Raw genomic sequence first — 13,749 nt, 5'->3', positions numbered from 1 at the left:
AATTGTTTCCACCCATCTAGCATCGATCCCTCACGGGTGAGATACCGAATATCTGGTTAAGGGGTAATCCGTCGGCGTAGATGTGTCTCCTCGGGCGATTACAAGATGTATCTCGTTAAAATAACCTCTGTTGCGCAAGATTTCTTCTCGGTATTTGTACACAAAATTAGCAAATTAAGGGATACCGCTTCATTATTTTAGAAAATGAATGATAAACTATCAGATGCAAAGAGAAGCAAATGCACAATGCAGCGAAAAAAGTATTAGATGCAACCGTTTGTAGATATAGATGTAGAAATGCCCTCGCCTACGCTATCTGGCGCATGTACACTCGCTCGTACAAACTTACACGAAGATACAAGCATACTCACATGCTTGATTTAGTGCACGTACGCTCACTCAGCGAATTAAATAGATATTAATAATGTCAGTGCCTAAAAGTGGCTGGTGATATGGCTTCTGTAGTGAGGTTCACGAGATCTGGCCAATATACTTTTAGCTCTTGTAGAGTCATGAATATGTACGTAAATAGAGAAATAGTAGACGTGAATTTTGTGTATGAACGGCAAATGAAATAACCGATAGTCTATAGTAATTATCAATGCCAGTGTTATAATCACCAAAGTAGATAAGCGTAGTTTTTGCGTTTTCATCTCACGGTGAACGCTTCTTATAGAAAGGCTGAAATTTATTTCACATTAATCGGTATACAATAGCCAAGGGATATCAGATTGATATTGGTAACTATTGCAGCATTGTGTTTATAAGAATGGGGAGGTTGTGGTTAATTCATCCATACATTTAGGTAAATTGTGATTATTAATTTGGTTAACAATTACTCAAATTCGTTCCCACTGCTTTATTCGAAAGTACATTTATAGTCAAGCCAGCATCAGAAATCCTATTAACGATCTCATAGTCCACAAAATAGACAACAATACCTCGGAGCAGAGTCTGTATCTCCTGGAAAAGATATTGTACAGCTGTGTGTGTGTGTGTGTGTGTGTGTGTGTGTGTGTGTGTGTGTGTGTGTGTGTGTGTGTGTGTGTGTGTGTGTGTGTGTCTCATTATGGACTAAGTTAGATTATATTAAATCTTATCCTAATATTTGCCGTTTTGTGTGAGTGCGTGAGGCTATCAGAAGTGTGTGTGTGAGTGCAAATGCTTGTGTGTAGTAGCGTTTGCACACATGCGCGCATATGTGTGTGTGGTATGGGCGGTGAGTATAACGATGTAGTAAAGTTTTGTGGGAAAAGAGGAGGTGGCAGTGGAAGGTGGGAAGTGGATGGTGTGTGTAAATGTGTGTAAAGGTGGGTTTAGATGAAGAGGTTGGTGACGAATTGAGACCATGAAGAACAGAGGAATGAAAAGAAAAAAGAAATTCCTGCTCTCGGCGGAGGCAGGAATGCAGCTGGCCTCTGTCCAAGGCCAGTCCGAACAAATGATGTAACGCAAAACCGGTCGAACGGAAGTAGCACGAATCTGATGTTCCGGAGAAGTTCAGCAAACCAGTCGGCTAATCGCCAGACGGAGGAAGGTAGAGATGTCGGGTTGAGGATCAGGACGAATATCGAGTAAGTATTTGAATGCAAAGAGGCCTTCATTGTGAAGGGTAACACTATATTATAAAGATTTTTATGTCAAGGATGAACAGGAATATGTGTGTGTCTGTCTGTTTGTCTGTTCGTGTGTGCTTGTGTGTGCGTATATTTGTATGTATATGTATAGGAGGGGTGCTGAAAAGTTTTTACAGGGCTTAGAAAAACTGAATGATCACTACATTAAAAGTGTGTGAATCTGAGAGGAGAATATGTTGAATAAAATCATAATTAACTGATCATAAAAATCATATTTAACTGATCATAAAAATCATAATTAACTAATCCTACCCAAAGCCAGGAACTTTTCAGCACGCTCTCGTATATATATAAAGTGTACATGTGCGTTTGTATGCATGTGTCTGTATGTATGCATATGTATGTGTATCAACCAATTTGCATAAATCACACAACATGGAAATTACATGGAAATTGGAACACATTATGTAATACCACTGACAACTTGCATGCAAGCAATAGATTCGGTCGTTCACCTTCGCAAACACATTGCATACGTACATAACTCTCCCTCTCCCTACCCCTCTCTCTCTCCCCTTCTCCCTGCTCATACATACGCCGTTGCACAGATGTATGCTAATGCACACGTATGTTAAAATATATACTTCAGTTACAGCTGTAATAACAATTCTAAAATGTTGTGTCTGCTTCGATAATACTCTTGTTTAGTGACAGATCTAACTCGAAAACTAAACAGATGTTTCCACTGTATAAGGTCAAAGGTTAAATTTATTTTGACCCTGCCAGCTTTACCTGTCATTTCAATCAAAATTATTGTGGCTTGTTGTTACTGGAGAGAAGGCATCTACCTTCAGCTGAGGGTATACGCGCGCACACACACACACACACACACACACACACACACACATACACAACTATCTATCTATCTATCTATCTATCTATCTATCTATCTATCTATCTAAATATATATATATATATATATATATATATATATATATATATATATATATATATATATATATTTATATGTATGTAGACATGGATTTAGATGAAGAGAGGTGACGAATTGAGACCATGAAGAACAGAGGAATAAAGGAAAAAAATCAATTCCTGCTCTCGACGGAGGCAGGAGTCCGGCTGGCCTCTGTACAAGGCCAATCCGAACACAAACAAATGTTGTAACGCATGACCGGTCAGACGGAAGTGGCACGAGACCGGGGTATCATTGCCGAGTCTGATGTTTCAGAGAAGTTCGGCAAACCAGTCGCCAGACGGAGGAAGGTAGAGGGTTGAGGATCAGGACGAAGATCGAATAAGTATTTTAACGCAAAGAGGCCTTCTTTGTGAAGGGTAACAGTGTGTAAGGATTTTATGTCAAGGATGTGAACCTGTTGTCCTGTGGGTTCCAATAGGCCAGCAGGAATTTCCTGAAATGCAAGCACTCTGTTCTGGAGTTAAGGATATTCTTCGGGTCGAGGGAGTCCTTTAGAATCCTCGTCCGTTCCGTTATGCATAGTTTACAGCGTTTGGTCCTGTTTATGTAAAGGCCTGAATTTTCTAGGAGTCTCCCTGCTATTGTGTATGGGTATATATATATATATATATATATATATATATATATATATATATATATATATATATATATATATAGTGGAGAAGATATGCCAAAGGTAAGCAGAGTTACGGCCGTAAGAATTGTTGCCATACAAATATTATGTTATATTTTGTATAATCTACAGATGTGGTCCAATTTATTTGTTCTTTGATCAAAAGTTTTTCTCATTTTCTGATTTTATATATATATATATGTTGTCATATTATTATTAGTAATATATATATACATATATATATATATATATATATATATATATATATATATATATATATATATATATATATATATATATATATATATAGATAGATAGATAGATAGATAGATAGATAGATAGATAGATAGATAGATAGATAGATAGATAAATAGATAGATAGTACTAATAATAATCCGTGGATGAAATTTATAAATATTTTAATGATTTATATGAACGTGGGTAGCGATACATTAAAATATTTATAAATTCCATCCATGGATTATTATTAGTAGTACTACTACATCTGTCCTATGTTATATCAGCACAGCTCGGTTCGATCCCATAAAACTGTAGCTGCAAGCTGGAATCACGAGGCCATAGCCGACATAATAAAATAGAAGCTTTTATATGCATACTCAAAAAACGTTCCCCGTAAACTAACTTAAAGGATGCGCGCGCGTATGTGTGCGTGTTGGCGATAGAGTATTGTGCTGTTGAAGAAGGTAAAATCTTTATGTCCGCAAAAGAAAATGTTTTCGAGGTCTCCATTGATGAACTGAACGTAGATTTATTGTGAGATATTTGCATTGCGTTTGGATGGGGATTGTATTCGCGAGGAAAGAGAGGAGTGAAGGGCGACATGATGAATGCGGATTGGTGAATGTGACGGCAAGTACAATAACAAAAACACGAAGCGTGTAGAAAACAGAAAGAAACAAGAGAGAAGGTTAAAGAGAACTCTATTAGCATATGCTGCGATGGTGCGATATGCGAGGACAATTCCAAACCAAGAGATAAAAGATAGATGGTGCCAAGAGTTGAGTCAGCTTAACTAGAGATTCGCAACCTGTCACGACCTAATGTCAAGCTTTGTTAATGTCAAGTTCAACGACATTGTTTTCCTCAAATATTTTAGGAGCAAGGACCCACTGGTCAGTGATATACAAAAGCAGAAAGGCAGCGGGCTGACAGAAACGTTAACACGCCGGGCGAAATGCTTTGCGGTATTTCGTCTGTCTTTACGTTCTGAGTTCAAATTCCGCCGAGGTCGACTTTGCCTTTCATCCTTTTGGAGTCGATAAATTAAGTACCGGTTGCTTACTGAGGTCGGTCTAATCGACTGGCCCCCTCCCCAAAATTTCGGGCTTGTGCCTAGAGTAGAAAAGATATACGAAACCAAATCTCCAGTAGATTTTGTTTTATGGAAGACGTATTAGTTGTCATTAAGAGCGGAGAATGACTCAAAGTGTTTGAGAAGATGGTTGTTAACGACTGTCTACTTTATCTCGGAGTTGACAGAAGAGAGATCAAGAGCGTAGTCAGAAAGGTTGGCTTCCTTGAGAACGAACCACGTGAGAGAAAAGTGGGGAATAGCTCCGTTTGGCGCTCCGTTTGGGAGTGTGTGTATGCATTCTTTTATTCTTTTACTTGTATCAGTCATTTGACTGCGGCCATGCTGGAGCACCACCTTTTCAGTCGAACAAATCAACCCCAGGACTTATTCTTTGTAACCCTAGTACTTATTCTATCGGTCTCTTATTAAAACGTCAGAACTTCTTACAACTTTCGCCGTCGTAATTTTTTGCGTTCGTTTTGTTTAAGGAAAATTCATCGTCGTAATGTTTTTGCATTTATTTTGTGATTCGCAGCTATCACGCAAAAAAAACATGCCAGCTTCCAAATCTTGTTTTCTGATTCTGTAAAAATGATCAAACTTTAAAACTCAGTAAAATTTTTCTACAATTTTTCTGGAACAAACTAATGACAGAATCGAACTCAGCCTGAAAAAATTACATCAATATAACAAATTTGAAAATTTTCACTTAATTCTAACATTTCAAATCTGTGACAGCAACAGAAAAAACCTGACAGAAGTAGACACACAGACAATTATAAGACACCAGACACACATACACACACACATAAACACATGCATTCTCATTATATAGTAGACGTGTGTGTGTGTGTGTGTGTGTGTGTGTGTGTGTACGTATGTCTGTGTGACTGTGTGCATGTATGCTTGTGTGTGTGAGGGTTTCTTTCTGATCGATAGTTGAAACATTGCATGTGAACAGCTGTTGTCAACTTACCAATCCTCCTCTCACCTTAAAACTACGTTTTCCTTACACCATCTTCCATTTCATTCAGCATTTAAAAAGCTACTTATGTGTGTGTGTATTGGTGTATGCGTGTGTGGTGTTTGTGTGTGTGCGCATGTACCTATTTATTCACATACGTATGTATGCAGTGTCTATTGTAATATATATTCATCTTTTACCAAACCGCGCCAACCGCTTGTAAATTTCCCAATTTAGATTTTTTCACCTTACCCATCACATTCAAGTTCAGAGCAACTCAGACTACACCTCACATCTTCCTTATACAAGAGTTTTATAAGTTATAGGCTTAATTGATACTAATTTATTTTCCACTTTTTTTTTTTTTTTTTCAACATGATTACATTGTCTTCTCAAAGCGATCGGAACCGGTAGCTGCTTAGTTTAAAATGTTAATGCTGTCTTATTTTTTTACCGTGATAAACCTCTCAAAGCATTTCCGACTTTTTTTTTTTCAATATACATGTGTGTGTGTGTGTGTGTGTGTGTGTGTGTGTGTGTGTGTGTGTGTGTGTGTGTGTTAACATGGGCCTCCTACCGACAAGTTAAATTTCATACAAACAAGATAACCTTGTCCTGAAGAGTAGTCTGCACTATACACCTCGCTTAGATATTTACCACTTCTGAGGTTCCGATCGCTTTAAACATACGTAGCCCAGACTTTATCTACTTTATTGCTTAACTCTTGGATATATATACACACACATATACACATACATGCATACATACATATATATATATATATATATATATATATATATATATATCATACCATATGAATGTGTGTGTGCGCGCGTGCGTTTGTGTGCGAGCGTGCATATGTGTATGTGTGTGCGTCTGTGTGTGTGTATGTGTGTATTCCTTTATTCTTTTACACATACATACATACATACATACATGCACATAGGTGCAGGAGTGGCTGTACGGTAAGCAGTTTGCTTACCAGCCACATAATTCCGGAGTCAGTCCCTCTGCGTGACACCATATAGCCTCAATCAAAGCCTTGTGAGTGGATTTGATAGACGGAAACTGAAAGAAGCCCGTTGTATATATATATATGCTTGTATCTATGTTTGTCCCTCTACCATTGCTTGACAACTGATGTTGCTGTGTTTACATCCCGTAACTTAGCGGTTCGGCAAAATATCGGATAGAATACGTACTAGGCTTACAAAGAATAAGCCCTGTGGTCGATTTGTTCGACTAAAGGCGTTGCTCCAGTATGGCCGCAATCAAATGACTGAAACAAATAAAAAAAATATAAGTGAATATTTTCTGGCACTCAAATATTTTGCATATTGTTTCATAATGATGAGGTGTTTTTTGTTGCGATTCTACTTAATTAATTTTTATTACCTATTCTGCTCATTCTACGCCCATCACGTGCTTCTTTTAATATATAGATACATATATATATATACTAATGTTCAACATTGTTTTGTTAGAATAAATGAGTAGAATTTTACATTCGAACAGTGACACAAAAACATTATATGCAATGAATATAAACGATATAAAACGGAAAATATATAACATCATAGCAAGATCACGTGGCCATCTTATAATTAGTTGACGTCATGTTCACTCATATTTATACAAATGAGCTTATACTTACATTCTCACGCACACTGACATGCGTGTATATATATATATATATATATATATATCATCATCATCATCATCATCATCATCATCATCATCATCATCATCATCATCATCATCATCATCCAAAGGTGCAGAAACGACGTACTCCGAAGGAATTTAAGGGTAATATAATCCAAGGGCAGAGTAAGAAAATCCATGGATCAGAAACACCAAATCAGAGGGGAGGATGTGGAGGGTGAGTGTGAGCGTGCGGTAAATAGTCAGTTCAAATAAAACGAATAATAAAATTAATAATAACAGATAACTAGAGGACGTGCACGAGGAATGTATTAGTTTGACGCTGAGTAAAAAGAGAATGTTTTTGACGTTTCAAGTATGGCTCTTCGTAGGAAAGGAGAAAGGGAAAAGTCCAAAGAAAGAAAAGAAATCGCCAGCAGTTCGTGTGTTGTTACATTGCTGAAGTGCACTTTTCCCTTTCTTCTTTCCGACGAAGAGCCTTTGCTCAAAACGTCAAAAACTATCTTCTTTTACTGAGCGTCAAAGTAAAACTTTTCTTGTGCCCCTCTTCTCGCTGTCTGTCACTGTTAATTTGATTATTCATCTATTTGAATTGATTGTTTATTTGAATTGACTATATATATATATATATATATATATATATATATATATATATATATATATATATATATATATATATACGTGTGTGTGTGTGCTATTAACTGATGGACAAATATCACATCATCTTATTCTTTTATGTCGAGTTTAAGTGTGGCTTGGAACGGATTACTCCTATTTATATGCATTTCAATAACTCGTGTAACAGACAATTTGGTTAATGAACAAGTTTCCGAATTATGTTCGTATATCGAGACTCCACTGTGCTACTCTAAATTTGAATGCCTTTGACTTGAAAGGAAATTGTTGAAAACAAAAGACGAATTAAGAAGAAAGTGTATTGGTGAATTATTAAAGAGATTTACAGATTGTAACAAATAAGTATCGTAAAGTAAATTGATAGACATGAAAATATAATATAAAGGCCTAGATGAATGAGAAAATATTGATTTCAGACATACACACAAGATTAAATATTCGGCAGGGACCAATCGATTAAATTGATCTCAATTCTTGTCTGGTGCTTATTGATTTCAAACATAGACACGACTAAATACTAGGAAGGGAACAATCGGCTGTTATCTCACTACAACTGCCCAACACATAATCACATGTAATTCAACGGTCCCTCTCTCTCCCAGGACCTTTCAAGTCAGCCAATTGGCTGAAGTTTCTCTGGTCTTTTGTGCCAGTTATCATAGATTCAAGCACCTTCTGTTTGTGTGTAGAAAACTAGCACAAAATGTATGAACAAGTGTAAATTTAATTGGATCATCAGATATAATTTTAAAATATAAGACAGTTGAATCGTTAACTAAAATCCACTAAAGTATTCTGTAAAAAAAAAAAAAAGGAGTTCAGAGTAAAGGTCCCCAGAATGGTTTATACCGATCCTTAGATCGATAAGACTACTTTTAGGTGTCAGTAAATATCGGAACGTTGAAAAGGAGTCGAGTGAAATTTTGCAGTCGAAAGCTGACGTTCACGAAAGCAATTTAGTGGGGGAAAAACATAAAATAACAGAATGAAATGCAATTTGTCGATACAGATTTCTGATTTATATATAATTAGTTTCTATTGTCTATTCCATATTGTTTCTTAGAACATAATAAATTAGATGTTATTAGGTAAAATTGTATAATTAGTTGGAATCACAAGACAGTAAAACGTGCGTAATTTTTGTTTCCACAGAAATGAATTGACTTTGGCTTTATTCATATTCTCTCTGGTTTTTGTTTTTGTCTTCAATAAATAGGTTATGAGCATTGTAGTCTTGTAACATGGTTTAGCCTTAGTTTCATTTTCTAGAATTCAGTGAAAATTTTGGTTGTGACACTGCGAGGATGAAAGTCACAACTGGGTCATATTCTGTGCTAAGCCATGATGTTGGGACGCAGTAGTCTAGTGACTATCAACAAATACTCAACACCCGTAGCTATGAGAGAGGAACCAGTAAACTTAATGTGTAAACGAGCAAAATTTTTAAAATACGCATCAGTTGCATTAGTTGATATTACTAAGAAGCAAAGATGATATTTGAAGAAGTATTTGAAATTTGGACCCTTATCTTCGCTTACTAATTCAACAGGACCTATGAACTTGCTATATGAAACGCCTTGATATTATAATGCTAAGAAATCTCTAATGATGAAAGACTACCTCGAAAGGGTTCTCTCTGCTGAGTAAAATAGAGATCTTGATTTTCTAGAGAGATGAATAAAAAAAATCTTTAGAAATCGATTATATCTAAAGACATTTTTTAAAGCCTCCACCAGTGTTGATAATGAAGAAGGACTCCGTTAGTATTGTAAAGAAATGATAATCGTATGACATTGATGAGAAGCATACCAGTAATTAGAGAGAATCATACCAGTAATTAGAGAGAATCATACCAGTAATTAGAGATGTAACTGAGATTATTATAAAGAAAGGTTCTCAGTCTGTTCTAAAATACATGCGATTTAGAGAAAATACAACGCAACGACGTAATGATGAAATGACTGATATTGCGGAGAAAGCGTTAGTATCTGAGTTTCAACAAAACGATCTTTCAGTCCAAAACGATGAGTCAACTTTCCGTTAGTTTAGATATTCTTCTGGCATATGTGAGATAATGCAGTCGAAGTCGTTGTTATTTGTGCACCATTGTACATAAAAGGCAAATTTTTGTTTGATGTGAATAGCGAAACAGCTTCAAGAAGATGTGAACAGTGAAACAGCTTTTCATTGTTTGGAAAAGAATTAAAAGAAATGCGATGTTCTCTGGAATATTACAGAAGTTGCTAACGGTTGTGCACCAGATATTGTTCGTTATTAGAGATGATTTGCTACCATGCACAAGAAAAATATTCCCAATGTACATACTGTTCACCGTGTGTTGCACAAGACATCACCTCCATGTTGATTTGATAGTCAACCAATCAAATTAAAGCATATCCTTCCGATTCACAACTGTCTGCAAAGTTTTGCAGAGGTAAGATGATTGTCAAGAGATGACATCTTTTGCCTATGCTGGATCATCACTGTGTAACGAGCTGGCAGGTATAGGAAGCATCCGTGCGATTTGTCAGATCTTTATTCGAAATTTTAATGCAGTACCGAAGCGTTTTCAAGGTGAAGATGTTTTAGTTATTCAGGCGGAGACAATCTTAATGAACTTCGAAGTCAAACTAGGCGTACTTAAATTTAAACTGGCACGTAGAGACTTTAAACATTTGTCAAACTTGCGGTAAGTGGAAGAAGGGAAGACTGAAAACATTTCAGATCGTGAATTGGGTACACACACACACACACACACACACACACACACACACATTAACATATATGCATACACATAAATGCATACATAAATACATATACATCATCCATAGAGAAAGAGACAGAGGGAGACAGAGAGATACACACCTACATAATGTGTGTGCATTATATATATATATATATATATATATATATATATATATATATATATATATGTATACTTATATATATATATATATATATATATATATATATATATATATATATATATATATATATATATATATATATATATATATATATATATATATATACATACATATATATATATACCTACATATATTAATACATATATAATATATATAGGATGGAATCGCAGGAGCGGCCGTGTGGTAAGAAGCTTGCTTCCCAGCCACATACTTCTGGGTTCAGTCCTACTATGTGACAGCTTGGGCAAGTCTCTTCTAATATAGCCTCGGGCTATATTATAAAAGAATATACAACACCAGGTTAGTATCGTTCACACAAAGACCCACTCACACATAAGCATATATAAAAAGGTGGGAGTGAGACGTGCCTCGTCTTATAACAAAAATGGCCTACTTTTGGCAGAGAAATGAACAGAATTGTTACTCCATCAAAGCATGTGGAACTCTAAGACAAATGCTATATAAATTCCAGGAATAGTTTCGTAGGCAATCTTTTGTATGAGCTTTGTCTATGATTTGAATATGCTGGTTGTCAATATTAGATGGAAATATAATACGCAAGCACGTAAACATAAGATACATTCAAACACACGTTCACAACACACACACACACACACACACACACACACACACACACACACACACACACACACACACACACACACACGTGCAGACATAAACACTGACTTACATTGCATAAAGAGTTCTATAGAAACGTTTAGTTTGGCAAATGTGTACACTTGTGTGTGCATCTGTGTGTGTGTGTGTGTGTGTGCATACTTTTATAAGTCTCTGTGTCTATGGCAATCCCACGATATTACATTCACTCGTTCATTGGCGCTTGATATAATAGTTAATATTACCAATACAACATACGTGTGCTATTTAAATGCCGTAAGCTGCGGTTTTTCGTCCGGGAAAAATCCCCGTCGAATGTGTTTGCATCTTTTGACATCAAATCTCCATTGGCGTTTTGGGAAAGACTTTTCACTTCTGGAGGCTAGAAACGGAGTTCAACTCCATTAACGTCACATGTCTCGTATTGAAAGGAGTTTGTTGGGTCGCTTAAAATCTGATTATTTTAAGGTACAAAAAGCTGATATTTTAATTCATTGTTTTAGATTTTGGTTCAAGACCACTAATTTTAAAAGGATGGGATTAATGTATGTCATCGACCTCAGTACTTGACGGGTACTTTATGATTTCTTTTACCCAATAAGAATGAAAGGTAAAGTTGACCTCGCTGGAATTCGAATTCAGAACGTTCTGCGAGAGGAAATACCGCTAAGCATTTTGCCCTATATGCTAACGGTTCTCCCAGCTGGCTGCCTTTCCGCAAATTTGTTGGCCGTGTGCCTAACTGAGAAGCAATGATTAGAAACAGTGGATGCATTGTTCTCATAGCAATCCGGTCGGCGAACTGGCAGAGTCACTAGAACGTCGAATAGAATGTTGCGAGAATTGTGCCGATCATCTGCACTCTGAGTTCAAATCGCGCCGAGGTCATCTTCGTTTTTCATCCTTTCTGAGTCAATTACAAATGTACCAATCTAAGATGGTGACCTGGCGGAAATGTAAGAAAGTCGGACTGAATGCGGTTTCTGCTCCGGCTCTTTACGTTCCAAGTTTTAATCCTGCCATCGCCCACTTAGGTGGTAGATTTAATTACAGGCACAACAGAAACAGGAAGAGTGAGAGAAAGTTGTGGTGAAAGAGTACAGCAGGGTTCGCCACCATCCCCTGCCGGAGCCTCGTGGAGTTTTAGGTGTTTACGCTCAATAAACACTCACAACGCCCGGTCTGGGAATCGAAACCGCGATCCTATGACCGCGAGTCCGCTGCCCTAACCACTGGGCCATTGCGCCTCCACCTACACATACATACATACATATGTACATCCACATGCACACTCACCCACAGACATGCGCACAAACAAACAGAAGGAACGCAGCTCAGATAACGAACAGAATCAACGAGTATTAAAAAGATTGCAAGACACACCAATGTCAAGCGATACTGGGGGGACAAACACAGACACACACATACACGCGCGCACACACACACACGTACATACATATATACATACATACATACATACATACATACATACATATATATATATATATAAATATATATATATATATATATATATATATATATATATATATATATATATATATATATATATATATATATATATATATATATATATATATATATATATACGACGGACTTCTTTCAGTTTCCGTCTACGAAATCCACTCACAAGGCTTTGGTCGACCCGAGGCTATAGCAGAAGACACTTGCCCAACGTGCCATGCAGCGGGACTGTACCCGGAACCATTTGGTCGGTAAGCAATATGTTTGTGTATATGTGTACATACGTAAGTTCCGTGTATATATACATATACATATACATACATATACATATACATATACATACATATACATATACATACATATATATATAGGTTCAAAAAAACAACAAAGTGAGGACGTGATACGGATAGTGTTATTGGACGCTCAGGAAAGGAAAGAGAGAGTGTATGACGTTTCGGGCGTAGCCCTTCGTCGGAAAGATGGAAAGTTCGGAGAATGGAAGAACGGAGAAAGAGGAAAATGGTACCGATGCCCACGAGGTTACATTGTGAAAAGACCGGAAGAGGAGGTGGTGGGGGATGTATGTATGTGTGTGTGTGTGTGTATGCATGTATGTGTACTCGTATGTATGTGTGTATGGGTATGTATGGATATGAGTGTATTTACGTCGTAAAGTTTATTGGAAGCTGAAACCTCACATATTGCAAGTCTGACTTCTCTGTTTCCCGATTCTCAATCTGTTTCTCAAGCTGGGTAGATGTGTACCTAATAATACAACATACAACATACACTTAGACATCTAATACACACGCACGTCTGTGTGAATTTGAGTGAGTGAGTGAGCGTGTATGTGCCTCTGTGTTTGAGAGGGAGTCAGTGTGCGTATGTGAGTGCGTGCCTGTGTGTGCCTCTGTGTGTGTGTATGTGTGTGTGTGTGCGTGCGTAGTGCTTGATTTACAGT

The 13,749-nt window shown here is 36.9% G+C and overlaps 1 long non-coding RNA gene across 3 annotated transcripts in view; it reads left to right on the top strand.

Annotated features, from left to right (window-relative positions):
- Positions 1 to 1,259: 1,259 nt before the first annotated feature.
- Positions 1,260 to 13,749, top strand: part of LOC106868243 (uncharacterized) — a 64,543-nt gene continuing 52,053 nt past the window's right edge. For 2 of the 3 annotated variants that reach the window (XR_008265278.1, XR_016243790.1), the window contains exon 1: positions 1,260 to 1,574. This is a non-coding gene — a long non-coding RNA (uncharacterized LOC106868243). The remainder of the gene's footprint in view (positions 1,575 to 13,749) is intronic. The other variant, XR_008265277.2, reaches the window with a different exon arrangement.

The sequence above is a fragment of the Octopus bimaculoides genome, chromosome 12 (genome assembly GCF_046866305.1).
Source record: "Octopus bimaculoides isolate indiv1 chromosome 12, ASM4686630v1, whole genome shotgun sequence".
Taxonomy (NCBI): domain Eukaryota; kingdom Metazoa; phylum Mollusca; class Cephalopoda; order Octopoda; family Octopodidae; genus Octopus; species Octopus bimaculoides.
The sequence above is the reverse complement of the archived record's forward strand: the minus strand, read 5'-3'. Positions and strand labels throughout refer to the sequence as shown.